The sequence below is a fragment of the Coregonus lavaretus genome, assembly GCF_964263955.1.
Source record: "Coregonus lavaretus genome assembly, chromosome: 24".
Taxonomy (NCBI): Eukaryota; Metazoa; Chordata; class Actinopteri; order Salmoniformes; family Salmonidae; genus Coregonus; species Coregonus lavaretus.
The window spans coordinates 15,609,501-15,636,888 of NC_140011.1; the positions used below are offsets into that span (position 1 = coordinate 15,609,501).

Here is a 27,388-nt window from a genome sequence, read left to right on the forward strand (position 1 = left end):
GACAAAAAGTGTGTTTCATAAAGCCCAGTTGTCACTCACTGCACATCCTTCAACAACACCTCTGTAATCCTCCTACTGGGCCTGGACTCTCTGGATCAATTCTTTATCATCTTGTAATGTGAATTCATCAGGCTCAGGGAAGGACTTCCCTGCCTTCCAGCCTAACACCAGAGCACACACGTTACAAAAGAAATAACGCACCCAAATGGCTACTTTGCAGTTGTGCTCTCAAAAACCAATCTGATTGACAGGACGTTGCTTGGGTTGCCCTCCCTGGAAGTGAAGCTCTCTGTGGAATAGGGTAGCGTGTTGGCTAAGGATGAGCACATCATCATTTTCTTTTAATGATATAAAATGTATCACCATACCAAGCTGAGAGGAGCTCTCACCTCAGAGAAGACGCCAAACAAAATGGCCGCTATGCAGATTTGTGCCCATTCCAAACTCCTTCTGTTTTTGTTTTGGATGGTGGTTAGACAGCGTGCCAGTCTGGGGTACCAGAAGCCATTGGTGGAAAAGGGAAGTAAACGTGATGGCAGGCTCTGGGTTTTGACCTGGGAGGGAGGGAGGCTGGTGGCTACAGACCCATATTTGTTCATGTTTATGCGGGCTCTGTCACCACTGCTCTGCTTAGCGTCTGAAGATGAAGCACCTCTGGCTGAGTCAGTGTGTTTGGCTGTTGTAGTTTAATCGTCATAATGCAAGAATGCCTCTTGTCTCTCTTGCTGTCTTTTTGGCTGTCTTTCGTTCTCGCTCGATCCAGCTTTCACTCTCTACCATTTTCGTTCTCTCCATTGCGTTATCTCTCTATTTCTCTTACTCCCACTTCCTCCATATGTATACACACATTGATTTAAGGAACATACACTACATTACCAAAAGTATGTGGACACCTGCTTGTCGAACATCTCATTCCAAAATCATGGCCATGAATATGGAGTTGGTCCCCCCTTTGCTGCATTAACAGCCTCCACTCTTCTGAGAAGGCTTTCCACTAGAGCATTAGTGAGGTCAGCCACAAGAGCATTAGTGAGGTCGGGCACTGATGTTGGGCGATTAGGCCTGGCTCGCAGTCGGTGTTCCAATTCATCCCAATGGTGGCAGGCCAGTCAAGTTCTTCCACACCGATCTCCACAAACCATTTCTGTATGCACCTCGCTTTGTGCACGGGGGCATTCTCATGCTGAAACAGGAAAGGGCCTTCCCCAAACTGTTGCCACAAAGTTGGAAGCATAGAATCGTATAGAATGTCTGTCAGGGCGTGTGTAGGTGTGGTGTAGGAAATCAGATGCAGGACGCAGACGGTAGGTTCCAAAAGCTGTATTCCGACCCAAACACAGGCAACAGGGCAACAAAGCCCAACAGCTAAACTACGCCAAAGGCGTGTAGGCAAAATGCGCACAAACAGGTGCGACAAAAATAGTAGTGCACGAAACAAGTGCAAAATGAGCTCCAGCGCAGTGGAGAGAATTATGCTCAACCGAGCAAACACAACACTGACGAAAACAATCACACACAACACAAGACAAACACAACGAGAAACTTATAGGATACTAATCACGTAAAACAGAAACAGGTGTGACACAAACAGACAAAAGCAAACGAACATGAAAACATAAATCGGTGGCAGCTAGAATTCCGGAGACGACGAACGCCGAAGCCTGCCCGAACAAGGGAGAGAGGCAGCCTCGGCCGAAACCGTGACAGTACCCCCCCCTTGACGCGCGGCTCCAGACGCGCGCCGACTCCGGCCTTGGGGACGACCCGGAGGCCGCGGCGCAGGGCGCGTCGGATACCCCCGATGGAATTCCGTCAGGAGCGACGGGTCCAAGATGTCTCTCCTCGGCACCCAGCACCGCTCCTCCGGACCGTACCCCTCCCACTCCACTAGATACTGAAGACCCCCTCTCCGACGTCTAGAATCCAAGATGGATCTCACGGTGTACGCCGGTGCCCCCTCGATGTCCAACGGGGGCGGGGGGGTCTCCAAGATCTCATGTTCTTGGAGCGGGCCTGCTACCACCGGCCTGAGAAGGGACACATGGAACGAGGGGTTAATACATTTATACTCCACTGGCAACTGTAATCTATAACAAACCTCGTTCAACCTTCTCAGGACTTTAAATGGCCCTACAAACCGCCGACCCAGTTTCCGACAGGGCAGGCGGAGGGGCAGGTTTCTGGCAGAGAGCCAGACTCGATCTCCAGGTGCGTACACAGGCCCCTCACTGCGGTGTAGGTCGGCGCTCGTCTTCTGTCGACGTATGGCACGCTGCAGATGGACGTGTGCAGCGTCCCACGTCTCCTCCGAGCGCCGCACCCACTCATCCACAGCGGGGGCCTCGATCTGGCTCTCATGCCATGGTGCCAGAACCGGCTGGTACCCTAAAACACACTGAAAAGGGGTTAGTTGGGTGGAGGAGTGGCGAAGAGAGTTCTGTGCCATCTCAGCCCAGGGCACATATCTCGCCCACTCCTCCGGCCGGTCCCGGCAGTATGTTCTGAGAAACCTGCCCACATCCTGGTTTACGCGTTCCACCTGCCCATTACTCTCCGGGTGGTAACCCGAGGTGAGACTCACCGAGACCCCCAACCGCTCCATAAAAGCTCTCCAGACTCTGGAGGTGAATTGGGGACCCCGGTCAGCCACAATGTCCTCGGGCACCCCGTAGTGCCGGAACACATGAGTGAATAGTGCTTCGGCGGTTTGTAGGGCAGTAGGAAGACCCGGCATGGGGAGCAAACGACAGGCCTTAGAGAACCGATCCACAACGACCAGGAGTGTAGTATTCCCTTGAGAGAGGGGAAGGTCAGTTATAAAATCCACCGAGAGGTGGGACCATGGTCGTTGTGGAACGGGCAGGGGTAGTAACTTACCCCTAGGCAGATGTCTAGGCGCCTTACACTGGGCGCACACCGAGCAGGAGGAAACATAAACCCTCACATCCCTGGCCAACGTAGGCCACCAATATTTGGCACTAAGACAGTGCACTGTCCGGCCGATACCCGGATGTCCAGAGGAGGGTGACGTGTGAGCCCAATAGATCAATCGATCCCGACACTCGAGCGGAACATACTTCCGACCCTCCGGGCATTGTGGTGGACTAGGGTCGGTGCGTAATGCCCGCTCGAGCTCAGAATCGAGCTCCCACACCACCGGTGCCACTAGACACGACTCCGGCAGTATGGGAGTGGGCTCCACGGACCTCTCCTCCCCGTCATACCGCCGAGACAGTGCATCTGCCTTACCGTTTTGTGACCCAGGGATGTAGGTGATCTTAAAAGAGAAACGGGTCAAAAACATACTCCATCTAGCCTGTCGAGGGTTCAGCCTCCTCGCTGCCCGGATGTACTCCAGGTTACGGTGGTCCGTCAAAATGAGGAAAGGGTGTTGAGCCCCCTCAAGCCAGTGCCTCCACACCTTAAGGGCTTGGACCACAGCTAACAGCTCCCTGTCCCCTACGTCATAATTTCGCTCCGCCGGGCTGAGCTTCTTGGAATAGAAGGCAACGGGGCGGAGTTTAGGTGGCGCGCCTGACCGTTGGGACAGCACGGCGCCAATACCGGCTTCAGACGCGTCCACCTCTACCTGAAATGGTAAGGAGGGATCCGGATGCGCCAGCACCGGAGCCGAGGTGAACAGGTCCTTCAGCTTCTTAAAAGCCCTGTCCGCCTCGACTGACCACTGCAGACGCACCGGGCCCCCCTTTAAGAGAGACGTGATGGGAGCTGCCACCTGCCCAAAACCCCGGATAAACCTCCGGTAGTAATTCGCAAACCCCAAAAACTGCTGCACCTCTTTCACAGTGGTTGGTGTTTGCCAATTACTCACGGCTGACACTCGGTCTACCTCCATCTTCACCCCTGACGCAGACAACTGATACCCCAAGAAGGAAATCGACTCCTGGAAAAACAGACACTTCTCTGCCTTCACATACAGGTCGTGCTCCACCAGCCTCCGCAACACTCTGCGCACCAGGGCCACATGCTCGACACGGGTAGGTGAGTACACGAGGATGTCATCTATGTACACCACCACTCCCTGTCCCTGCATGTCCCTGAAGATCTCATCCACGAATGATTGGAAAACTGACGGAGCATTCATCAACCCGTATGGCATGACGAGATACTCGTAATGGCCCGAGGTGGTACTAAAGGCTGTTTTCCATTCATCATCCTTCCTGATGCGCACCAAGTTGTACGCGCTCCTGAGATCTAATTTCGTGAAGAAACGCGCCCCATGCAACGACTCAGTCATGGTCGCAATCAGCGGGAGTGGATAACTATACTTCACCGTAATCTGATTGAGACCACGGTAGTCGATGCACGGACGCAACCCCCCATCCTTCTTCTTCACGAAAAAGAAACTCGAGGACGCGGGGGAAGTGGACGGCCGTATGTATCCTTGTCTCAGTGATTCGTCTATGTAAACCTCCATAGCTTTCTTCTCCTCCTGAGACAGAGGATACACATGACTCCGTGGGAGCGCAGCTCCTGCCTGAAGGTCTATCGCACAATCCCCCTGCCTATGGGGTGGCAATCGCGTCGCCCTCGCCTTACTAAACGCGATAGCCAGATCCCCATACTCAGGTGGAATGTGCAATGCGGGCACCTGGTTTGGACTTTCCACCGAGGTAGCCCCTAAGGAAACGCCCAAACATCTACCCACACACTGAGCAGACCACTCCTTCAGAGCCCTCTCCTGCCACGAAATAACGGGGTTATGGGTACTTAACCAGGGCATGCCCAGCACCACCGGATACGCAGGAGAGTCAATCAGAAACAGTTGTATTATCTCCTGATGACTCCCCTGCGCACACATCCTAAGTGGCGCCGTGACCTCCCTGATTAAGCCCGTACCCAACGGACGACTATCTAGGGCGTGAACGGGAAAAGGAACTTCCACAGGGAGAAGGGGAAACCCTAACTCTAAACAAAACTTCTTATCAATGAAATTCCCAGCCGCGCCTGAATCTACCAGCGCCTTACACTGGGAATGAGGTGCCACCTGCGGAAAACACACAGGCATACAAAAATGGGCAACAGTGAGCTCTGGGTGAGTGGGGCGCCTACTCACCTGGAGGGAATCCCCAGTGCGGGACCTGTCGTCATCTCCCCGAGGAGGCCATCCCCAGCACCTAGCCGCGGTGTGTCCTCCCCGACCACAGTTGGTGCAGTGGATGGACCCCCCACTCTGCCGACTCCTCCTACCTCTAGCGCCAGCGCCCCCGAGCTCCATAGGACACGGCTCGGGTGCGCTGGAGGATGGAATGGACGGACCCCCCTCAGGACGTCCGCGGGTAGCCAATAGGTTATCCAACCTAATTGACATGTCGACCAGCTGGTCGAAAGTGAGACTGGCGTCCCGACAGGCCAGCTCCCGACGGACGTCCTCTCTGAGGCTACATCGGTAGAGATCGATGAGGGCCCGATCATTCCACCCTGCATCTGCCGCTAGAGTACGGAATTCGAGTGCGAATTCCTGGGCACTCCTCCTCCCCTGCCTAAGGAAGACCAGACGCTCCCCCGCCGCTTTCCCCTCCGGGGGATGGTCGAACACCGCCCTAAAGCGGCGGGAGAACTCGGTGTAGGTGATGGTCGTGGCGTCGATCTTCCTCCACTCTGCGTTGGCCCACTCCAACGCTTTACCGGCCAGGCAGGAGATTAGGGCGGACACGCTCTCATGCCCTGAAGGTGCCGGATGGACTGTGGCCAGGTACAGCTCGACCTGGAGCAAGAACCCCTGACACCCAGCCGCTGTCCCGTCGTAAGCCCTCGGGAGAGATAGACGGACTCCTCGATGTTCCGGTGCTGGAACGGGCGGGCTGACCGATGGTGCTGGCTGGGCGGGCGGTGGTGGAGGCGAACCCCAGCCTCGGAGTGTGGAAATAACCTCCTGCAGGGCGTTCCCCATCTGCAGGAGTTGCTCCTGCTGATCCCGAACCTGGGCCTCCAGTCTTGTCTGGGCTGCTTCTGCTCCTGCTGATTCCATGGGTGGTGTGTGATTCTGTCAGGGCGTGTGTAGGTGTGGTGTAGGAAATCAGATGCAGGACGCAGACGGTAGGTTCCAAAAGCTGTATTCCGACCCAAACACAGGCAACAGGGCAACAAAGCCCAACAGCTAAACTACGCCAAAGGCGTGTAGGCAAAATGCGCACAAACAGGTGCGACAAAAATAGTAGTGCACGAAACAAGTGCAAAATGAGCTCCAGCGCAGTGGAGAGAATTATGCTCAACCGAGCAAACACAACACTGACGAAAACAATCACACACAACACAAGACAAACACAACGAGAAACTTATAGGATACTAATCACGTAAAACAGAAACAGGTGTGACACAAACAGACAAAAGCAAACGAACATGAAAACATAAATCGGTGGCAGCTAGAATTCCGGAGACGACGAACGCCGAAGCCTGCCCGAACAAGGGAGAGAGGCAGCCTCGGCCGAAACCGTGACAATGTCATTGTATGCTGTGGCGTTAACATTTCCCTTCACTGGAACTAAGGAGCCTAGCCCAAACCATGAAAAACAGCTCCAGACCTGTATTCCTCCTCCACCAAACTTTACAGTTGGCACTATGCATTCGGGCAGGTAGTGTTCTCCTGGCATCCGCCAAACCCAGATTCGTCCGTCGGACTGCCAGATGGTGAAGCGTGATTCATCACTACAGAGAACGCGTTTCCACGGCTCCAGAGTCCAATGGCGGCGAGCTTTACACCACTCCAGCTGACGCTTGGCATTACGAATGGTGATTTTAGGCTTGTGTGCAGCTGCTCGGCCATGGAAATCCATTTCATGAAGCTCCTGACGAACAGTTCTTGTGCTGATGTTGCTTCCAGAGGCAATTTGGAACTCGGTAGTGAGTGTTGCAACCGAGGACAGGCGATTTTTACGTGCTACGCGCTTCAGCACTCGGCGGTCCCGTTCTGTGAGCTTGTGTGGCCTTCCACTTCGCGGCTGAGCCGTTGTTGCTCCTAGACGTTTCCACTTCACAATAACAGCTCTTACAGTTCACTGGCGTAGCTCTAGCATGGCAGAAATTTGACAAACTGACTTGTTGGAAAGGTGGCATCCTATGACGGTGCCACGTTGAAAGTCACTGAGCTCTTCAGTAAGGCCATTCTACTGCCAATGTTTGTCTATGGAGATTGTATGGCTTTGTGCTCGATTTATACATCTGTCAGCAACGGGTGTGGCTGAAATAGCCGAACCCACCGATTTGAAGGGGTGTCCACACACCTTTGTATATATAGCCACTTTAGTTTTTCACACGTTGAAGCTTCCCCCGCTCGTCCCTTTTCCCTCCACTCTTTCCTGCTACAGTTTTATGATCCAGTGTAAATTTGATAAAGAGATTTATGTGTTGTGTTCTCTGTATGATGTCATAACAGGTTTCTTTGAATGTGTTTCATATTTCTTTGTCTTTACTTTGAAAATGACACCTCATCCATTTGTAATTTCAACATTTCAACAATTTGTCTTAATTATGACTTTCTAAATCAAGGTTTTAGATAATAACTATCTAAAATCCATCATGTCACACATCCAATACAGATACCTAGTTTGAGATTTGTCTCTTTTTCTACATGTTCCTTATATTGTTGTATGACTTGCTTCTTGTCAAGGTGATTTCTCTCCATCTGACTCCCTGTGGCACATTGTTCATGGATAACTGGTTATTTGTTGGTTATTTACAGACAGTCCCCCTTCTGGACAGAGTCATTGGCAAAGAGTCTGGCAAAACTCTGTGTCTGCATACTTCTCAATCTCCTGGCTCTCTTGCAGAGGAAGATTCAATAGGCTCACGGTCGTCGACCTCACAGTTTGGTTAATGGTATGTTTGGTCATGTCAACTCTCAACTTTGACATTGTGTGCCTTGTTGTTCAAATTACAAAATAACATGCTATGGTGTGGAATGCTCAAACACTACTCTTAGTAACTCCAGAAATGGAGCTGAAGCTTGAAAAACAGATAGACAGGCTAGTTAGCTAACTTCTCTGATGGCTGAACATGCATATAGCTTATGCTAGTGAAAGTAAGTGGTTCATCCACTTTACAGTAATTGCCACCTGTAACTACTTTGTTTGTTAATTTGGTTTCTTCCATCTCTTATCCCATAAGAATCTAAGCCCTGTCTAAGCCAGGGGGGGTTCTACTAAGCTATATGGAATTATTTTAAGAAGGTTGTACCAAGGATACTTTTGCTATTTCATTTGAATTTTAAGACCCCTTGATGTACAAAAAAAAATGAAATAATTATTTGATGCAATTTTTTATTTGGCTGTATTGCTATTAGCCCATACAAACGCATTGAATAACAAATTCACTACATGGAACAACAGATAGTCCCCCCAAAAAAAATCAAAAGGAAGTTCTGAAGTGTCTGTCCTATATCTGAGAGATATAAGAAAGATCAGGAATAAATAAATATATATATATATTTTTTTTAAATGTTATTTAACCCCATATTGTTTGGCACTAAACAGTCTCCATATATACTGTACTTCCATTCATTGTTTCAATTGGTACCGGGGGACCTTCAGACGAGTCTTGTGAGGCCTGTGAGCATCCTAAAGCACAACCGACATGTACACGTACGTAAGAGTCTCACCTTTACACAGAGGGGTCATATAAGTGTGTAGCCCCATGGGGCGGCGCACAATTGGCCCAGCGTCATCCAGGGTAGGGAGGGAATGGCCGGCAGGGATGTAGCTCAGTTGGTAGAGCATGGCGTTTGCAACGCCAGGGTTGTGGGTTTGATTCCCACGGAGGGCCAGTGTGAATATATATATTTTTTAATAATGTATGCACTCACTAACTGTAAGTCGCTCTGGATAAGAGCGTCTGCTAAATGACTAAAATGTAAATGTAAAATGTAGCCCAAACTGTTCGGACACTACAGACGATTTTGTGAGAAGACCGATTTTCGGGATGTCTCATAGTCTGACAAACATCTCTCTAGCTCTGTCACCTTTCACCGCAGATGCGGAAGTGCGACATAGGCGGATGTGGTGGATTGAGATGCCTCCAATGCAGATATCTCTAGCTTAAATTGACAGATTTTTATGGGATGTTGTATTATTATGCTAATTAGATTTCCACGGGGGCGCTGACATCGACCTTAGGGGAATTTTATGCAGCAATTTGAGATAATGTACACAGACACCACTGCCTAAGTTTGAAGAGTCAACTGTTTTCACAGATGGTCTATGTTGGTTCTATTAATAAATCCTTCATGATGCACTGTTTACCACAAGTCGTAAAGGTCTTTGGTATCTCCTAATTCGACCAATGACAGGTGTGGAATACCCTATACGACTCATCGGTCATGAGGTTGTGTCAGATGCCTTTTGTTTCCACTGTTCTAATTGTAGTGTAGGTGATGAAAGACTAGAGCTGGAACTCAATTGGCCAAAAGTATTAGTTTTCACACTGTTTACTTAAAACATCTGGATTTCTCTAGCTGCCTGCTGTCAACGTAGCCTTCTGACCATGGCCTCGAGGTCAATGAGAAATGTATCTGAGCAAATGCTACTTCTATTACATGTGTATATGCTGAACATGAAGTGGCCAGAGCAATTTATCTGCCAGCTACTGTAGACAAACATTTGTATTTGTTTAAATATATATTTCCAAATGAGTAGTGTTGTTGTTATGGTGTAATTCCATGGAACAACACTAAGACGTTAAAATCCCTTGTAAATACTTAGTACAGTGCCTTCGGAAAGTATTCAGACACCTGACTTTTTCCAAGTTTTGTTAGGTTACAGCCTTATTCCAAAATGGATTAAATAGTTTTTTCCCCTCATCAATCTACATACAATACCGCATAATGACAAAGCAAAAATTGGTTTTTAGACATTTTTGCTCATTTATAAAAAATTAACTAAAATATCACATTTACATAAGTATTCAGACCCTTTACTCAATACTTTGTTGAAGCACCTTTGGCAGTACTTGGGCTGCCTATGTAAATGCAGCCATAGTGGTGCATTTGGGACCTTTTGAGTGGTACATAAATCACAAGCCCTCAATGCATGTCTAGTTGACCATGTTTTCTTTGCAATGTTTCAATTTGAAATTAACCTCTATATACAAGTTAACTGAGACCTTGTGCCTTGAATGGAGAACTGCATTTGGCATTATTTCGATGAGTATATACAGTTGAAGTCGGAAGTTTACATACACTTAGGTTGGACACATTAAAACTTGTTTTTCAACCACTCCACAAATTTCTTGTTAACAAACTATAGTTTTGGCATGTTGGTTAGGACTTCTACCTTGTGCATGATGCAAGTAATTTTACCAACAATTGTTTACAGACAGATTATTATACTTATACTTCAATTCAATGTATCACAATTCCAGTGGGTCAGAAGTTTACATACACTAAGTTGACTGTGCCTTTAAACAGCTTGGAAAATGATGTCATGGCTCTAGAAGCTTCTGATAGGCTAATTGACAACATTTGAGTCAATTGGAGGTGTACCTGTGGATGTATTTCAAGGCCTACCTTCAAACTCAGTGCCTCTTTGCTTGACATTATGGGAAAATCAAAAGAAAGACCTCAGAAACAAAATTGTAGACCTCCACAAGTCTGGTTCATCCTTGGGAGCAATTTCCAAACGCCTGAAGGTACCACGTTCATCTGTACAAACAATAGTATGCAAGTATAAACACCATGGGACCATGCAGCCATCATACCGCTCAGGAAGGAGACGCGTTCTGTCTCCTAGAGATGAACGTACTTTGGTGCGAAAAGTGCAAATCAATCCCAGAACAACAGCAAAGGACCTTGTGAAGATGCTGGAGGAAACAGGCACAAAAGTATCTATATCCACAGCAAAACGAGTCCTATATCAACATAACCTGAAAGGCCGCTCAGCAAGGAAGAAGCCACTGCTCCAAAACTGCCATAAGAAAGCCAGACTACGGTTTGCAACTGCACATGGGTACAAAGATCGTACTTTTTGGAGAAATGTCCTCTGGTCTGATGAAACAAAAATACAACTGTTTGGCCATAATGACCATCGTTATGTTTGGAGGAAAAAGGGGGTACCTTGCAAGCCGAAGAACACTATCCCAACCGTGAAACACGGGGTGGCAGCATCATGCTGTGGGGGTGCTTTGCTGCAAGAGGGACTGGTGCACTTCACAAATTAGATGGCATCATGAAGAAGGAAAATTACGTGGATATATTGAAGCAATATCTCAAGACATCAGTCAGGAAAAAATGGCTTAAGGACAACAAAGTCAAGGTATTGGAGTGGCGATCACAAAGCCCTGACCTCAATCCTATAGAAAATGTGTGGGCAGAACTGAAAAAGCGTGTGCAAGCAAGGAGGCCTACAAACCTGACTCTGTTACACCAGCTCTGTCAGGAGGAATGGGCCAAAATTCACCCAACTTATTGTGGAAAGCTTGTGGAAGGCTACCCGAAACGTTTGTGGTCCTCTGTAGCTCAGCTGGTAGAGCACGGTGCTTATAACGCCAAGGTAGAGGGTTCGATCCCCGGGACCATCCATACACAAAAAATGTATGCACGCATGACTGTAAGTTGCTTTGGATAAAAGCGTCTGCTAAATGGCATAAACATTTTTTTTTTAAAGTGTATGTAAACTTCTGACCCGCTGAGAATGTGATGAAATAAATAAAAGCTGAAATAAATAATTCTCTCTATTATTATTCTGACATTTCACATTCTTAAAATAAAGTGGTGATCCTAACTGACCTATGACAGGGAATCTTTACTAGGATTAAATGTCAGGAATTGTGAAAAACTGAGTTTAAATGTATTTGGCTAAGGTGTATGTAAACTTCCGACTTCAACTGTAGATCTCTCTGTCCATACCTCTCAACCAGACATGGTTATGGAAAATGGGTTAATGCCCCAGGCACCCAGGTGTGAATGACTCGGTTTTATTTGATGAGGAACCAGACAGGCTTTGTAGCTAGAGTGGATGAAAACTTCTGTCTGTGTCTATGGAAACAACATCAACATGTCTTCATATATGAAGATATATGAACATCTTAGTCACGTAGTCCCGTGTAGCTCAGTTGGTAGAGCATGGCGTTTGCAACGCCAGGGTTGTGGGTTCGATTCCCACAGGGGGCCAGTATGAAAATGTATGCACTGGATAAGAGCGTCTGCTAAAATGTAAATCTTATCAAGTTTATGACAACGGCTATTCGAGACCTATGACAGTTATCTTTAGCAGGTTGATGTGCCAGGTCTTTTTTCATGATATGTGTCAGAGTGGTGTGTGTAGATGAGGAAGGAATCAAGCGCAGGAGACCAGGAGGACTTTAACAGAACTTTAGTCAAGTCTGACACGACAATAAACGTCAACCCAACCGGGTGGCGCAAACAGATTACGCACGAAACACTGTGCGGAGAAAACAAGAAAAAGCGCACGCAGTGCGAACTCTCGTAACACATACGAGCGACTCAAAACTATCGAGCAACAGCTGACAACAAGACAATCACGCATAACACCTGACCCAAACACACGAACTAAATAAGGGAACAATTAAGACACAAATAAGGGACAGGTGTTATGAACAGACAAAACCAAAAGAACATGAAACATAGAACGGTGGCAGCTAGTACTCCGGAGACGACGACCGCCGAAGCCTGCCCGAACAAGGAAGAGGAGCAGCCTCGGCCGAAACCGTGACAGTACCCCCCCCTTGACGCGCGGCTCCAGCCGTGCGCCGACCCGGAGCTCGGGGACGACCCGGACGACGCGGAGCAGGGCGCGCAGGATGACCCCGATGGAAATCGGTCAGTAGGGACTGGTCTAAGATGTCCCTCCTTGGCACCCAGCACCGCTCCTCCGGGCCGTACCCCTCCCACTCCACGAGATATTGAAGACCCCCCATCCGGCGTCTAGAATCCAGGATGGACCTCACGGTGTACGCCGGAGCCCCCTCGATGTCCAACGGGGGCGGAGGAGTCTCCTCAATCTCAAAGTCCTGGAGTGGACCAGCTACCACCGGCCTGAGGAGAGACACATGGAACGAGGGGTTAATATTTTTGTAATCAACAGGTAGTTCTAACCTATAACTCACCTCGTTCAATCTCCTCAGGACTTTAAATGGCCCCACAAACCGCCGACCCAGCTTCCGGCAGGGCAGGCGGAGGGACAGGTTTCTGGTTGAGAGCCAGACTCGATCTCCAGGTGCGTACACTGGCCCCTCACTGCGGTGTAGGTCGGCGCTCGTCTTCTGTCGACGTATGGCACGCTGCAGATGGACGTGTGCAGCGTCCCACGTCTCCTCCGAGCGCCGCACCCACTCATCCACAGCGGGGGCCTCGATCTGGCTCTCATGCCATGGTGCCAGAACCGGCTGGTACCCTAACACACACTGAAAAGGGGTTAGTTGGGTGGAGGAGTGGCGAAGAGAGTTCTGTGCCATCTCGGCCCAGGGCACATATCTCGCCCACTCCTCCGGCCGGCCCTGACAGTATGACCTCAGAAACCTACCCACATCCTGGTTGACACGTTCAACCTGCCCATTACTCTCCGGGTGGTACCCCGAGGTAAGGCTTACCGAAACCCCCAACCGTTCCATAAATGCTCTCCACACTCTAGAGGTGAACTGGGGGCCTCGGTCAGACACTATATCCTCGGGTACCCCGTAATGCCGGAAGACATGGGTGAACAGAGCCTCAGCGGTCTGTAGGGCAGTGGGTAGACCCGGCATGGGAAGGAGACGACAGGCCTTAGAGAACCGATCCACAACGACCAGGATGGTAGTATTCCCCTGTGAGGGGGGGAGGTCGGTAACAAAATCCACCGAGAGGTGGGACCAGGGTCGTTGTGGAATAGGCAGGGGTTGTAACTTACCCCTGGGCAAATGTCTGGGCGCCTTACACTGGGCACACACCGAACAGGAGGAGACATAAATCCTCACATCCCTAGCTAACGTTGGCCACCAGTACTTCGTGCTAAGGCAGTGCACTGTCCGGCCGATACCCGGATGGCCAGAGGAGGGGGACGTATGAGCCCAACAAATGAGGCGATCGCGTACCTCGAGCGGAACGTACGTCCGACCCACAGGACACTGTGGAGGACTCGGGTCGGTGCGTAACGCCCGCTCGATCTCACCATCAACCTCCCACACCACCGGAGCAACCAGACAAGACTCCGGTAGTATGGGCGTGGACTCAACTGACCTCTCCTCTGCGTCATACCGCCGAGACAGAGCATCTGCCTTCCCGTTCTGGGACCCAGGGATGTATGTGATCTTAAACACAAACCGGGCTAGGAACATAGTCCAGCGAGCCTGGCGAGGATTCAGTCTCCTAGCTGCCCGGATGTACTCCAGGTTACGATGGTCAGTTAGAATGAGGAAAGGGTGTTGAGCCCCCTCGAGCCAATGCCGCCACACCTTTAGGGCCTGTACCACGGCTAACAGCTCCCTGTCTCCTACGTCATAATTCCGCTCCGCCGGACTGAGCTTCTTAGAGTAGAACGCACAGGGACGGAGTTTAGGTGGAGTGCCAGAACGCTGGGAAAGAACGGCCCCTATCCCGGCCTCTGACGCGTCCACCTCTACTTGGAACGGTAAAGAGGGATCCGGATGCGCCAACACCGGCGCCGAGGTAAACAGGTCCTTTAGTCTCCCAAATGCCCTGTCCGCCTCAGCTGACCACCGCAAGCGCACCGGACCCCCCTTTAACAGAGACGTTATGGGAGCTGCCACCTGTCCAAAACCCCGGATAAACCTCCGGTAATAATTCGCAAAACCCAAGAACCGTTGCACCTCCTTCACAGTGGTTGGGGTCTGCCAATTACGCACAGCTGACACCCGGTCTACCTCCATCTTCACCCCTGACGCAGATAACTGGTAACCCAGAAAGGAGACCGACTTCTGGAAAAACAGACATTTCTCTGCCTTGACATATAGGTCATGCTCCAACAGCCTCCTCAATACTCGGCGCACCAGGGCTACATGCTCAGCACGGGTAGGACTATACACCAGAATGTCGTCGATGTACACAACTACTCCCTGTCCCTGCATGTCCCGGAAAATCTCATCGACGAAGGATTGGAAGACTGAGGGAGCATTCATCAACCCATATGGCATGACTAGATACTCGTAGTGTCCGGAAGTCGTGCTAAACGCTGTCTTCCATTCATCGCCCTCTCGAATGCGTACCAAGTTATATGCGCTCCTAAGATCCAATTTTGTAAAGAACTGCGCACCGTGCAGTGACTCCGTCATCGTCGCAATCAGAGGAAGTGGATAGCTGTACTTCACTGTGATCTGATTGAGACCGCGGTAATCAATACACGGGCGCAGACCTCCATCCTTTTTCTTTACAAAAAAGAAACTTGAGGAAGCGGGTGAAACGGAGGCCCGTATGTATCCCTGTCTAAGAGACTCAGAGATGTATGTCTCCATAGCCTTTCTCTCCTCTTGAGACAAGGGATACACATGGCTCCGCGGGAGAGCTGCTCCTGACTGGAGATCTATCGCACAATCCCCCCGTCTATGAGGCGGCAGCTGCGCCGCCCTAGTCTTACTGAACGCCAGTGCCAAATCCTCATACTCGGGGGGAATCTGCAGTGCTGGCATTAGATTCGGACTCTCCACCGAGGTCGCCCCTATGGAAACACCCAGACACCGCCCCTCACATTGAGCAGACCACCCTTTAAGAGCTTTCTCTCGCCACCTAATAATAGGGTCATGAGTCATCAACCAGGGAAGACCCAGCACTACCGGATACGCAGGAGAGTCAATCAGATAGAGCTGAATTCTCTCCTCATGACCCTCCTGCGCCGTCATCTGAATGGGTGCTGTGACTTCCCTAATCAACCCAGACCCTAACGGACGGCTATCTAGGGCATGGACGGGGAAAGGTTTATCCACTGGAAGGAGGGGAATCCCTAACTCTATACAGAACTGGCGATCTACAAAATTCCCAGCTGCGCCTGAATCTACCAGCGCCTTATGCTGGGAACGAGGTGCAACCTGTGGGAAACAAACAGGCAAGGTTAGGTGCACGACAGAAAGCTCTGGGTAAGCAGGGCGCCTACTCACCTGGGGGGACCCCCCAATGCGTGACCTGCCATCTCCCTCACTGGAGGACCCGCCCCAACACCTAGCCGCGGTGTGCCCTCCACGACCACAGTTGGTGCAAGGGCCGGGTCCCCTCGGGCTCCTCCTCCTCCGTTCCCTAGCGCCAGCACCTCCGAGCTCCATAGGGCTCGGCTCGGAGGTGCTGGAGAGTGGAATGGGCGAACCCCCCCCTCCGGGACGCCCACGGGTGGCGAGCAGGGTATCCAGCCGGATGGCCATGTCGACCAGCTGGTCGAACGTCAACGACGTGTCCCTGCACGCCAACTCTCGCTGGACGTCCTCCCGGAGGCTGCAGCGGAAATGGTCGATATGGGCCCGCTCATTCCACCCTGCATCAGCCGCTAGGGTCCGAAACTCTAAGGCAAAGTCCTGGGCGCTCCTCATCCCCTGTCGGAGGTAGAATAGACGTTCCCCCGCCGCCTTCCCTTCCGGTGGATGGTCGAACACAGCACGGAAGCGGCGGGAGAACTCCGCATAGTTCGTAGTAGCGGCGTCCATTCTCCTCCACTCGGCGTTGGCCCACTCCAACGCCTTGCCGGTGAGACAGGAGATGAGGGCTGAGACGCTCTCGTGTCCCGAGGGCGCCGGGTGTACGGTGGCGAGGTAGAGCTCCACCTGCAGCAGGAATCCTTGACACCCGGCAGTGGAGCCGTCGTACGCCCTCGGGAGCGAGAGCCGAATCCCACTAGGTTCCGGAGATGAGACAGGGGGGCTGGCCGATGGGGCTGGTTCGGTTCTTGGAGGTGTGGGAACCCCGCTGGTCTCCCATCGGTGCAGAGTATTCATCACCCCCTCCAGGGCATGACAGACCTGGTTGATGCGGTCCTCCTGACCACGAAGACGTTCAGCCATCTCGGCTGTCGGCGCGGTCGCTCCTGCTGATTCCATGGTGAAGATGCGTGATTCTGTCAGAGTGGTGTGTGTAGATGAGGAAGGAATCAAGCGCAGGAGACCAGGAGGACTTTAACAGAACTTTAGTCAAGTCTGACACGACAATAAACGTCAACCCAACCGGGTGGCGCAAACAGATTACGCACGAAACACTGTGCGGAGAAAACAAGAAAAAGCGCACGCAGTGCGAACTCTCGTAACACATACGAGCGACTCAAAACTATAGAGCAACAGCTGACAACAAGACAATCACGCATAACACCTGACCCAAACACACGAACTAAATAAGGGAACAATTAAGACACAAATAAGGGACAGGTGTTATGAACAGACAAAACCAAAAGAACATGAAACATAGAACGGTGGCAGCTAGTACTCCGGAGACGACGACCGCCGAAGCCTGCCCGAACAAGGAAGAGGAGCAGCCTCGGCCGAAACCGTGACAATATGTTATAATCAATTACAACAGTGTTTACGTTCAACAAGGTGTTATTGATTAAATAACTGTATCACAATCTTTTTGGATAATACAATTATCAAATGAACCAGAGGGAAAAATACATCCTCAGGGATGTGTTCTGCTACTGGCTTTGTTTTGCTAATTACGGAGAGGAAGTGTGGAATTTGGCTCCTCTTGGAAATCATCAATGGGGCATTTGCTGAGTTTCCCTTGGCTTACCTTCCACGCAGAGCACAGTGGGTCTGTTCAGGCGGTATGCGTTCAGTTGTACTGTAATTACGTAACTGAGACCAGTTGATGTGATGTGATTACAAACAGGTAGCAGTGACCATAACAGGGGGTAGCATTTGTTTGGAGCCCTCTGTCAACAAGCATGTCAATTTGAGACACCTTTGTTTTTTACCATATCAAAAAAGTTAAGCATTAGTGTGCAAGAGCAGCACATTGCCATAATAATAATTATACAATATAGACCTATTGGAGTGGATTATGCTGAGATGTGCCCACTCAATACACAAGTAAAAGTAATCAATTACATTTAATTCTCCTTTTGCCTAATGCCTCCCTCCTAAATATACAATATTAATTAACTACAGTATAAATGAACTACGGTGACCCCACTAAGGCTTAGCCTACTGTATACTGTCGTCATGGCATGTGACCTAGCCAGCATTTACATATCTACTAACTGCGTCCATCGGACGTGGAATTATACAATATATGGGGTTTGGCTGGGTTGCATTTCACAGCCCAAATCACTGACACCAAACACCTCATATTCCCATAAACTCTGCTTTTGCCCCATTCCCCAAATGCTTCGACACAACAGCTAGAAATGTGTCTGTTTCCTGCCTTCTTCAGCCAAACAGCATCTGTTAAACTAATGAAAGTGTAACTCTGTCAGAGAAAACACCTCAGTCAGGACCAGAGATAACGAGGGCAGAAAATCCCCTATAATTTTGTCCTCTGATAGATTTGGGTTGTTTTATAAAGAGGCAGCTACTCACCAGGGAGGGAGAAGATGAGCAGTGTGAGTGGTAGTATCAGTGGGAGAACCAGCTTTGGCTGCCGCCTGGTGTCTGTCGGTCGGTCTGTCTGTCTGTTTTTGTATTTGAGGATTTGTCTGTGCTGGAAGATAAAGAGAGTGACTATGGTGGGAGGCTGGTTGCCTCACACCTAGTCTCTATTTCATCTTGGGAATCTGTGTTAACATGGGTAACAGATGACTGTAGGGACTTAGTCATCACAGGGTTAGAGTGGAGCCCTGTGGTCAGTGGGAATGTTCACTAGTTGCCATGGCGCCATTGAAAGCCCTGCTTTGTCACAGGTCAAGAGGCAGTTGGTGTGTCATGGGTAGGGACTCCCTACGGGATTTTCAACCTAATGAATGGAGGACAATCATGTATTCATAGATGTGTTGCTTTGTGTCTTTGATATTAATCAGACACGTAAGTGAGAGCTGATTCTTTTAATAATCCCTTGTGTTTGGTACCAGGTTGAATTTTGACTAACTTTGTTCATACAGTAGTACTACTTTACCTCTTTACTGTGACCCCTCAAAATAATTACTCCCTCCCTCCTTCCCTCATCCCCCTGTCTTGCTCCCTCTAATTTTCTCTTTCACAGTAAATGTTCTCTTGCCAGTAGGAACAACGGCATCCGACTTCAAGGCAGCAGTCCAGCTACATCCAACAGTAAGAAAGAGGGCGGGAGGGAGGGAGAGTGAGTGACTGCTATTTAAGGGCTGTAGTTGAGGAATGGGGATGGAAAAGAAGGCTCCTCTCTCAGTTTAAAAGGCATTTTCTCCTCCTTTCTCTTTCTCATTCTTTCTCTTTAGCTCGGACTCGGTGACGAGAGCAGTAGCCTGAGCTGTCAGGGCAGAAGAAACAGAGAAAACAGAGGGGTTTTTTTTTAACAGAAGTGTCATTTGGTTGGAACACAAGGAGAGAGGTGGCGGAACTGTCTTCAAGGTGGACATCCTTTCATCCCCCTTTATTGAATGTGTTGGGTTCCAACGAGGCAATTCGTGTGAGCTGCCGAAGGCTGTGGTGGAGTGGCTCTAAACTGTCTGGTCTGCTAAAGGTAAGAATGAGAGATTCATTTATTTATCTGCATGAAACTGATCTTGGATCTTTGAATGAGTTGTTACTGTTATTTGGATAATTAGTGACTAATGATTACTGTGTCCATATTTTGAAATTGCAAATGAGATATTTTCTGTCTTCTTGACAGTCAATTGTGATTATTGATTACGTGCTCAAACCTTGTGACACTTACATTTAATGTGTTTAATTGTTCCTGTTCATTTTGGAGATTAGATATTACATTTTTTGTTCACACACTTATTAAGGTCAAACCCTTCATATCATACTCAATTAAATTGTCTAATTCATTTTGAGGTCTTTAAAGGTCATTGAATAATGTCAAAAAGTGAAACACTGTTTAACACATGTACAAGTGTGTGGGGTGAAATGGAAATATGGATTTTATTTGCATATCCCCCTCCCCCCGAGACACTCTCAGAGAGTGGGGTCATGGCCAGGGATTAGCAGTGATGTAAAGTACTTAAGTAAAAATACTTGAAAGTACTACTTAAGTAGTTTTTGGGGGTATCTGTACTTTACTTTACTATTTATATTTTTTACAACTTTTACTTTTACTTCACTACATTCCTAAAGAAAATTACTGTATGTACATTTTGCTCCATACATTTTCCCTGGCATCCAAAAGTACACGTTACATTCTAAATACTTAGCAGGACAGGAAAATAGTTCACACACTTATCAAGAGAACATCCCTGGTCATCCCTACTGCCTCTGATCTGGGGGACTCACTAAACACATGCTTCGTTTGTAAATGATGTCTGAGGGTTGGAGCGTGCCCCTGGCTATCCGTAAGTAAATAAAAAAAACAAGAAAATGGTGCCGTCTGGTTTGCTTAATATAAGGAATTTGAAATTATTTATACTTTTACTTTTACTTTTGATACTTAGGTATATTTGAGCAATTACATTTACTTTTGATACTTAAGTATATTTAAAACCAAATACCTTTACTCAAGTAGGATTTTACTGGGTGACTTTCACTTTTACTTGAGTCATTTTCTATTAAAGGTATCTTTACTTTTACTCAAGTATTAACAGCGACCCTGGAGCAATTAGGGTTAGGTGCCTTGCTCAAGGGCAGATCGACACATTTTTCACCTAGTTGGCTCTGGGATTCGAACTAGCAACGTTTAGGTCACTGGCCCAACGCTCCAACTGCTAGGCTTCCTGCACGTTGTGTATGAAATACCAATAAGCGGATGTGGAATAATGAGTTTATTATACCAAATTAATTAATTCATTCTATGAAGCCAATGTAATTTGACAATAAATGGGAAGTCAATAAGTATTCAATCCTGTGATAATACTTATCCAAAAACTGCAGCATCATTGTTCTCTCTCTGCCAGGCTCTGTTCTTTATTTAGCGACAGACGGCTCTCATTACTCATTATAGGGAATGATATTAACATTCTTTATTTATTTTTATTTTATTTATTTTTTTGGGAATGGATATTAACATTCTTTATGCATGCTGCAACTTCTGGGTTTACCAGTTTTAACCAAGGCTGGGTCTGTGTGATAGAGATGGAGGATTGGGAGACACAGTGAGGAGAGCATTAGCTGTGTTGACTGACTGATGAGTGATAGAACATGTGGAAGAGTTACGCACACACATTTGAGCACCTGGGGCCTCATTTATCAAGATTCTAGGATTTGACTGTGCAACAAATTAATGGGCTTTATCAAACTGTCGCACACAACATTTAGTATACACATTGATAAATCAGAGCCCTATTATATTTGTGCATTTACAACCCCACCTGGAAAACGCCCTCAATTCACCTTTTATGGTAACAAAAACGCCCTCAATTCACCTTTTATGGTAACAAAAACGCCCTCAATTCACCTTTTATGGTAACAAAAACGCCCTCATTTGCTGTATGATTTGGAGATGTTGGAACTGGGCCATGACAGTTTTTAAACGAAACAGATCGCATTTCTGTAGAGGTGTAGGCAGAATGTTTTCATCTTTTGCAGTAACTTTTTCTAACAGAAAATGCATGAACCCACCTATGGCGAGTGCCAAACACTGGCCGCGCACTCTGCAAGATTGATTGTTTACTTGAACCATTTAAAAGTAGACGAAATGCTACAGCAGTCCACACTTCAATGCAAAAGACGAATTGTTGTTCAATATTTTGTTTATCAATACATGATTGTGTTTTCTATCTTCTGCCAAGGTATAAGATCTGAGATTAAATAGGGTATGACGTCGCGCTCCTATCGCACAGCAATACAGTAGCCTACCCATACTGTCAAATAGTTTAAATAGGCTACCGGTCTATTTACTTTCCAGCATGCTTGGCTATTGGATGAACGATGGATAAATGGTAGCCTAATAGTTGTTGTGCAGTGGGAATAAACCAGTCATGTCAGAAAAGGAGAGAGATATCCTGCTATAGGCCTGAATAATAAAAGTAAAATAAATATATTAGGCTACATGCTGCTATGCGATCTCCTTACCAACGGCAAATGCATCGGTTTTATCATTAGGCCTACATTTTTAATGTTTTTATTAACCTACCATTATTATAATTCCCATTCATCAAAAACCTACATTTTCCCCAAAAGAACAATACAATTGAATACAATACAATTTATAAACCACTAGAAGTTGTGTGTACGAATGGTTTGAGAAGTGCGTGGAAATACGCACACTTTCCAGTCAAGTTCAAAATCGATATACCAAGATTCGCGGGAAAACTGGCACACGCAAATTGTGTCTTTTTTTTGTGCGCATGCACCTTTGATAAATTAGGCCCCTGGGGCTAAATGGCTTAGAGCCAATGGATGATGTGGGAAGCCAAAATTATTGTTCAACATTTTCACTGACTCTGTTACATATGCTATTGTCTGTGAGAGGTTTAGATATGTGTGTGTGTGTGTCTGTATGTGATAGGAGCAGAGATGTGTGTGTGTGGGGGTAATTGAGGAGGTTTCTGGAGTTTTTTTGCTGTCTGGTGAAAAATCGTCGGTCTGTGGGCAACACAATGATGGTCTCATTTTATATTCGTTTTCCATTAAGGAGATTACTCAGCATGAGCAGCAGCCTTTGATGCACTCTTTTCCAGTGTGAGTGGTGAGATAAAAACAGGCACACTGCTTGTCCATTTATTTCCAAATCCATTTGATTCGCTTAATTGAAATCACTCCATGCTTTGTGAGTGGTTGATTTTCATTCTAAATAATCGTACTAATCACTCCACTAGTTATTACCATAAAACTTAAATTAATAGCCCATGTGTTTATTTACTAAATCACTGAACACAACAGGCGCTTATTAGAGACAGGCTTCTATTTGAGACAGGTGTCTATTTCCTTAATGAACACAGCTTTTGCTCATTTGCATAGTTAATTGTTTAATTCCAGCATTCACTTCCAACATTTTAATCAATTTCTTCATTTACTGCACTAATGTGTTATCATTTACACACTGTGTCACATTTATTTTGTCTTAGTATGCCTCTATTTGAAAATAACAATAATCCTTGACAGAATAATTATTCTCCTGCAGTTCTTACTTTCGCCATTAGAGCAATCATACTTTTTCTGGGGGTCTATACTTCCGAAGTTGACTGTTTTTGTGCTTGCCAGTTAGCTAGCAGATTTGAGCTGTTAGCAGCCAATGGCTAGCAGTTTCCTACTGCCGATAAAAACGGATGATTGCCATAATTTATTTTTAGTCATTATTGAATTATTTAATGTAACAAATCAAACAAACCTTGTAAACAATGCATGGTAATTCATGGTAATCTCATAAACAATTCATTTAGACCCTGCATTTATTTAAAACAGGCGTTTATTTGCTGAAATGTGTGCTGTTGCCCGGCTATTAAAGGGGACAGACTCTGCGTTTAATTGAAGTTTTACAGTAGTCAAATAAGTTAGCTGTTTAGTACATTTCAAAATCCTTGCTGTCAACCTTTAACACAAATCCCAACTGCACATGTACACGACCAAGCATTGAGGAAAAACTGTTAACTGTAGAGTCACGCTCCCCCTAAAACATAATGGTCAGAAGCGAGCTGTCATCCCTTTGGCACGTAGAGCGTTTTGCATGTGACGTCTGTAGTTAGTCCTTGGTCCCTGTCTGGGATGTGAGGTGGAGGGTGTAGATGCTTTATGGCTCCTCTGCTATGGGGCTGCTTAACAGAGGGAAGGGATAATGCCTCTATTGGGGCGGGATGGGTGATGGGGATGAACAGACCTCTGTAAGGGAGACAGCTGGTTTAGTGACCGGCCCGTTGCCTCAGGGTCCGTCCTGCCTTTGGAGAAGGTATTTCCCTCTCAGTTTGACCTCCATTCAGTAAAGAAGAGAGAAGAGGTACAGTATATCTTGACACCTCAAATATGCAGTTTTTGTCTCTGGTTACCATTACTGATCAGATAGCAGTGTAAATCTGTTACATGACCTAAACATTTTTGGTGAGCGGTCCTTTATGTGCAATCATGTCTAGCATACTGTATGTACTCTATCAAACTATTGTTCAACATGTAGTTTCAGGCGAACACAATTCAGGTGAAAATCTGTATTTTGAATTAATCTGATCTTTCTCTACTCTTTATCTGCTGTAGCTTTACCAGAGAACGAACCCAGAACCTTTGATCCACCAGTGACGTGTGGTGAGGTTGGTGGCCGGGTAGCACTGGCTATTATCAAAGCCAGGTTTACTCACAAATAAACCTTGATGAAACCCAAGTTCACCATACAACAGATAGCTCTAACAACCCGAATGACACACACAATAATATGATTATATGAAATATTCTTACACACACATATAATAAATAAGGTTATAACGAAATTTCCATTTCAACAATCGAAATTACTGAAAAATGCCATTCAAAACGTCAAAAAAGTGTCTCATTAAAATGAAACTCTAGCTGATAAATTAAATGCATCAAAGGGATGTTGTCTATTCTCATGTTCATTCAACAGTAGCAAAGGAAAATGTATTTAGGCCTACCTTTACTTTAAATGAAGTCCATTCGTCTGTCCTTCAAGGTGAACCTCTCTCTGACAGCGTTGTAGAAGTCGCAGCAGAACCATGTCCGTTATTTTATTCTGCATGGACACAGCAGGCCAGGGAGATGCCTCCCCAAGGCCTCCTTCGGTTTCATTTTCACACGGAAACAAAAAGTTACACACACACAAACAGTAGCTGGTAGCACAGTTATCCCATGCAACACACAGGTTGGCAGCTCCATCCATTGGGGCATCCAGCCGGTCAGAGAGCAGAATCCTCCTGCGCGAGTACTCATGCAGTCACACACGTAGAACCGTTGTAGTTAGTCGCAGCCATCTTGTAGAAGCCAAGGCTTGGGCCCGCACTGAGTGGCGGGAGAAGCCCCATTACCATTATGTCCATAAAGCAAAAGTAAATGTCCAAGATGTGCAAAAGTCAGGGTAAAAAGTATTCATTGGTAAAGACGTGGACAGTCCAGTACTCACTGTTCGCCTACCCGACAGCTAGCAGTGAGGGAGATGGTGGTTGCCTGTCATGAATAAAGTCGAATCTTGTAGAGGTCTGTTGTCTGATCTTAACTTTCATTATAGTTGACGTTCCAATCTTCTAACCCTCCAAACGGCGTGTTACATTATTCCAACTTGAAAAATTGTTTGAGGTGCAGAATGGTTTCCATTTGTCAGGTTGTTTTGCAGTTCAAGGGATGCGAGTGCCAAATTATATAGACATGCCCAAATGTACAGAGCTTTCCCCAAGTTTACCAACACAACATGTTTAGGAAATATGCGCAAAATATGAAATCGACTAAATGCAACAAATGAAGCTACTTCAAGCTACGCAAAGAAGCCTATACTGACCCTGTCCATTAACAGTGACTGGAGTCAGGAACGGACGCATGTGTCAAAGATTTGAATGGATGGAAATGGAGGCATCAAAACCCTGGGCCCTGACGCCTGTGCTGAGGTTTTGATGCAGTTTTAGCACATTTGGGGATTTTTAGCATAAAAACCACAAGAATCAATGAGAAAAAACATTAGATAAAAAAATATGAAGCATGGTGATGGAAGCATCATGCTGTGGGGATGTTTTTTAGCAGCAGGGACTGGGAGGCTAGTCAGGATCGAGGCAAAGATGAACGGAGCAAAGTACAGAGAGATCCTTGATGAAAACGTGCTCCAGAGCACTCAGGACCTCAGACTGGGGCAAAGGTTCACCTTCCAACAGGACAATGACCCTAAGTACACAGCCAAGACAACGCAGGAGTGGCTTCGGGACAAGTCTCTGAATGTCCTTGAGTGGCCCAGCTAGAGCCCGGACTTGAACCCGATCGAACATCTCTAGAGACCTGAAAATAGCTGTGCAGTGACGCTCCCCATCCAATCTGACAGAGCTTGAGAGGATCTGCAGAGAAGAATGGGAGAAACTCCTTAAATACAGGTGTGCCAAGCTTGTAGCGTCATACCCAAGAAGACTCGATGCTGTAATCGCTGCCAAAGGTGCTTCAACAAAGTACTGAGTAAAGGGTCTGAATGCTTATGTAAATGTGATATTTCCGTTTTTAGTTTTTTATAAATTAGCAAACATTTCAAAAAACCTGTTTTTGCTTTGTGTGTAAATTGATGAGGGGAAAAAAACAATGTAATCAATTTTAGAATAAGGCTGTAACGTAACAAAATGTGGAAAAAGTCAAGGGGTCTGAATACTTTCCGAAGGCACTGTATGGATTGATCAACAAATGAGGGATTGATTGATTTTATTTGATCATCTAAAAATACCCATGCAGCCATGTGTGGGGCAGGGATTATTGCCTACATATGCAGGATCTGTGTCAGGGAGCGCATAAAGACTTTGATATCAGGGCTTTGCACAATAAATCTGCTGGGGCGTCTAGACGGGGGTATGGAACGAGTTGCGTGTGGGGCTCAGGGTGCAGATGGCTCCATATGGCCAGTGAACATGTCCAGCTTTTTTATTCACTGTTCTCACTTTCTTGGGGATCTGCCAATGATGCAGTACTAAATCTGCTGCTATATCCTGCAAAGCATAAAAACCCACACGCTACTAAAACAAAACGTATGAGGCAATGTGATTTTTCAACAGCGTCCTCATTATTGTCAATTGCAGTTGAGCTTCCATATTATTTGGTCACCCGTTTGTGGGATTATTTTGTTGATATTTGGTAATTGATACAATTCTGAGGTGAAGGCTTTCAATTGCATTGGGCAGGCATTGTGAACATGATGTGACCTCTCAGATCATATGACCCTGCAATGCATGCCATATCTCAAACTTACCTTAGGGCGAGGTAGAGTTTAAGTTAACTACTACTTATTGGCATCGCAATTATTTTTTACAACAGAAAACTAGGCAAAACTGTTTAGTAGTACCTATGTTCATCCTATTGCAGGAGGGTATAAGGTCTCATAAATAGTAGGTGTTTGTGTACAGTATGTGTGTATGTATTATGGTTCACATGAGGGAGAGGGACATGTGTGTGTGTGTATATGTGTGTATGTGTGTATGTGTGTGTGTGTGTGTGTGTGTGTGTGTGTGTGTGTGTGTGTGTGTGTGTGTGTGTGTGTGTGTGTGTGTGCGAGACTGCATGATAACGTGTGTCTGTGCGGATGTGTATTTATGTGTGTGACTGCCTGTGTGTATGTGTGTATGTGTGTGTGTGTGTGTGTGTGTGTGTGAACCAACAAGTCACCTCAGGACCTCAGGTACTGCACTCACTTTACTCTTACCCACTAAGTGGAAAGGCTCTCCAGCTGCTTGGACAATCAGCCCTGTGGCTTCCAATTAACGGAAAACAAAACAATCTCAAAGAAAAACAGAAATGAGCAAACAAGCAGATGCACAGGATCAACCTC

General features: G+C 47.0%; 1 protein-coding gene across 1 annotated transcript in view; it reads left to right on the forward strand.

Moving 5' to 3' along the window:
• Positions 1 to 19,215: 19,215 nt before the first annotated feature.
• Positions 19,216 to 27,388, forward strand: part of LOC311100052 (tenascin-like) — a 65,449-nt gene continuing 57,276 nt past the window's right edge. Inside the window, exon 1 of the mRNA XM_084140795.1 lies at positions 19,216 to 19,528. The gene's annotated coding sequence lies outside the window, so the exon portion shown is untranslated. The remainder of the gene's footprint in view (positions 19,529 to 27,388) is intronic.